At 64.4% G+C, this 3547-nt stretch overlaps 2 non-coding genes across 2 annotated transcripts in view; both read right to left on the reverse strand.

Annotated features, from left to right (window-relative positions):
* Positions 1 to 1142, reverse strand: part of LOC146868660 (28S ribosomal RNA) — a 3752-nt gene extending 2610 nt beyond the window's left edge. Inside the window, exon 1 of the ribosomal RNA XR_014968839.1 lies at positions 1 to 1142. This exon is cut by the window's left edge and continues 2610 nt beyond it. This is a non-coding gene — a ribosomal RNA (28S ribosomal RNA).
* A 447-nt stretch (positions 1143 to 1589) lies between these two features.
* Positions 1590 to 1743, reverse strand: LOC146868661 (5.8S ribosomal RNA). The gene has a single exon (XR_014968909.1). It is a non-coding gene; the product is annotated as a 5.8S ribosomal RNA (ribosomal RNA).
* Positions 1744 to 3547: the final 1804 nt, after the last annotated feature.

Raw genomic sequence — 3547 nt, forward strand, 5'->3', positions numbered from 1 at the left:
ACATCCACCAGTTTCCTCTGACTTCGCCCTGCCCAGGCATAGTTCACCATCTTTTGGGTCCTATCATGCACGCTCATGCTCCACCTCCCTGATGGAGCAGGCGAGACGGGCCAGTGGTGCGCCCGCCGCCGGAAGCACTGCAGGATCCCACCTCAGCTGCGTGTGCCGGCCCTCACCTTCATTGCGCTACAGGGTTTTGCTCGGCCCTCTGACTCATTTACATGTTAGACTCCTTGGTCCCTGTTTCAAGACGAGTCTGGTGTTTAACTGACATTGCTGCAGACCACTGGGCCCGGCGTGGGCCTCCCCGCTCGGTGGCATGATGCGGTTGGGGCGCACTAAGCACATTCCGCCCCAGTCGACAGTCGTGCCGGGAGCAGGGGGCCCGTACCCTCATCCCCGCCCTGGCACACCCCTAGGGGTGGCCGGGAGCCAGGGCCCGGTGGAGGGTGCGGAGGTGGTCGAATCTCCCTTGGCCCCACGTAGGTGGTGAAGCTGCTGCCAGAGGGGCTGTAACACCCTCCGCAAGAGCGGAGGGCCACCTGCCACCCCGAAGACTTCCAGCCGACCCGGAGCCAGTCGCGGCATATCGCCGCAGAGGAAATGCACCCTGCAGGGGCCGGGTAGGGCCCGGGCGCCGGTCCCGCGGGGGGGATCTAAAACTCCCTGGACACCCACTGTCCTGCCGTGTTGAATCTTCTGGGCTGACCGCACAGACCCCACCCGTTTACCTCTCGACAGTTTCACACCCTCTTGAATTCTCTCTTCAAAGTTCTTTTCAACTTTCCCTTACGGTACTTGTTGGCTATCGGTCTCGTGCCCGTATTTAGCCTTAGTTGAAGTTTACCACCTGCATTGGGCTGCATTCCCAAGCAACCTGACTCCGAGAAGTCCCGATCCTGGCACGCCGGGGGCCGCTGCCGGCTTAACACCGTCTGCGGGGTGAGCCTTGATCAGAAGGACTTGGGGCCCCTGAGCGAAGCTAGGGAGTGGGTCTTCTTTACGCCACATTTTCCGCGGGGATTTGGCGCTGGGCTCTTCCCTCTTCACTCGCCATTACTGGGTGAATCCTGGTTAGTTTCCTCTTCTCCGCTTGGTAATATGCTTAAATTCAGCGGGTCGCCTTGTATGATCGGAAGTCATAGTCTGGAAAAAATGCCAAAACGTCAGGGGGAACTGCCAGGGAATGCCAGGCCCCTGCCAGAGCAGGGGCGTGGGGTCCTGGCAGCGTGAGCCCTCTTTCCCCGGACCAGATCTGGAGGGGGTTCGCCCTCCCCAGGAAGCCAGCCATGGAGGTGGGCATCCGAGGCACGTGCGTGCATGCAGCCAGTGGGACACCACAGACAACCACACATGGGATGTAGCCAGGCACCCCGGGATGGGCCCGGGGCAGACCGGTCGCCGGCCCCCCTCCCTGCCGGAGGTGGGAAGGTGAGGCTAGGCACGCCGGCGGTGTGCCTTCGCGTTAGGATCCGGTGTCATGGGCTATTGGGGGGTCTGACCTTGTGGGGGATCGAAGGGAAGCGGAGCTAACCCTGCGACGGCCCTAGCTGCATGCCAGGGAAGCCCCAGGGCGATTGACGATCGAGCTACCCTCAGACAGGCGTATCCCCGGGACGAACCCGGGGCCGCAAGGTGCGTTCAAAGTGTAGATGATCAATGTGTCCTGCAATGCACACTAATTCTGACAGCTAGCTGCGTTCTTCATTGATGCGTGAGCCGAGTGACCCATCGCCAAGAGTCACATGCAACTTTTCAAAAATGTTCACCCACCTGCGGGTGCAGGAGAGGTGGGAGGAAGATGACAGCAGTCCGTCCACCGCCCGTGTGGCAAGACAGCCCGGGCGCCCTGTTCAAGGCTTTCCCTCTGAGAGTCAGACTGCACCGTTAGGAGAAAAAAGCGTTACTAGGAGGTCTGCCCCCCACCCACCCACAGGTGAGTGGGGGCTCCCGGAGCAACAGGAGCAGGCAGTTCCACTGCCGATGGTCTCTCACGGAGTAACTGGGAGGTACCACGCGAGTCTTCAATCCCTGGGCCCGGCCGCACGGGACCGGGTCGAACTGGGTACCTGGCAATGAGGAGTGTCTCCCCACATGCACATCAGCCTCCCATCGCCGGGCGGTCCGAGCCATGCCGGCGGGCTGGCAACTAGCCCACCCCACCCTTGCCCGTGTCAGAGGCGCCAGAAGGGAAGAGCCAGGCAGGGTCCCAGGACCCAGCCGGTGCTCCCAGGCCCAGAGGCACAGGGGAAGCCTCCCTGGGCCACAGGCCCAAGGACAGAGCCCAGATTGGGGAGGCCGCCCTCCCCAGGGCCCTCAGGGGCCCTGGCTGGAGTTCCTGAACCCAGCCAAGCAGGGGGAGGCTCCCCGGGCACGACGGAACCCCGTCTCAGGCCTTTGGCAGAGCGGCAGGCCAGGCAGACGGAGCACCCATCCCGGGGCCCAGTGGGCCCCTGGACCCAGCCGGAGCTCCTGGGCCCAGAGGCACAGGGGAAGCCTCCCAGGGCCCACGGGACCCTGTCCTGGGCACCCTGACACGCGGCAGGCCCGAGGACGGAGCCCAGGGTGGGGAGGCCGCCCTCCTGAGGGCCCCGGCTGGAGCTCCTGAACCCAGCCAAGCAGGGGGAGGCTCCCCGGGCCCAGCGTAACCCCGTCTCGGGCAGGTCGGGAGACTGACCCTGTGCCCCTGGACCCCGTCGAGGCTCCCAGACAGAGGTGAGGCCCGCAGACCCCCATCCTGGGCACCATGCCACACATTGGGCTGGAAGACAGAGCCCCGGGTTGGGGGGGTGTCATGGCCCATCCGGCTGCAGGCTGAGGACCACTAGGCCGAGAGGGGTTTTGGAGTATCCTGTCCCTAGTAATCCATAGGAAGGGTATCCCTCTTTCTGGTAACCTGTGCGCACCACAAGACTGTGGGGACTCAAGGTGTGAACGCCCCAGACCTCCTGGCGTCCTGTCTGAGATCAGGGAGGCAAACGAGCCCTCATCAGGACTTCCATTGCAGCCCAGCCAGCTGCTCCCCCCATTGGAAAGCAATGCGCCCGACCAGATGGCCGAGGTTGAAGGTGCGACCAGATGGCTGGGCCTGAAGGACGCCAATCTGCCCACTCCGAGCCTTTGCGGGAGAGCTCCCGCCTGCCCTTCGGAGGGCTCGGGGGCTCTGCATCCCGGGGGCTCGGAGACCCCGGCTGGTCCTCGGGCCCGGGGCTGGGGACGGGGGTCCACAATGGACCTCCAACCCGGGGTCCCCCAGGCACCTTGACAGGCAGGCAAAGCAGGAGGGAGGCCTGCCGGGCATGACAGACCCCCGTCCTGGGACAATGGAATAGCAGGAGGATGGAGCCCGGTCCCCTAAGCCCGGCCGGAGGTCTCAGGCCAGCACACACAAGGGAAGCGTCCTCAAGGCCCGCATCCTGGGCACCTTGCCACACGCCAGGCCTAAGGACAGAGCCCAGGGTGGGGAGGGAACCCTCCACCCCAGGGCCACCAAGGGCTCCTGCTTGAGCTCCTGAACCCAAACCGACCGGGGGGATGCCCGACAGGC

This window comes from Triturus cristatus, chromosome 1_2 (genome assembly GCF_964204655.1).
Source record: "Triturus cristatus chromosome 1_2, aTriCri1.1, whole genome shotgun sequence".
NCBI lineage: Eukaryota > Metazoa > Chordata > Amphibia > Caudata > Salamandridae > Triturus > Triturus cristatus.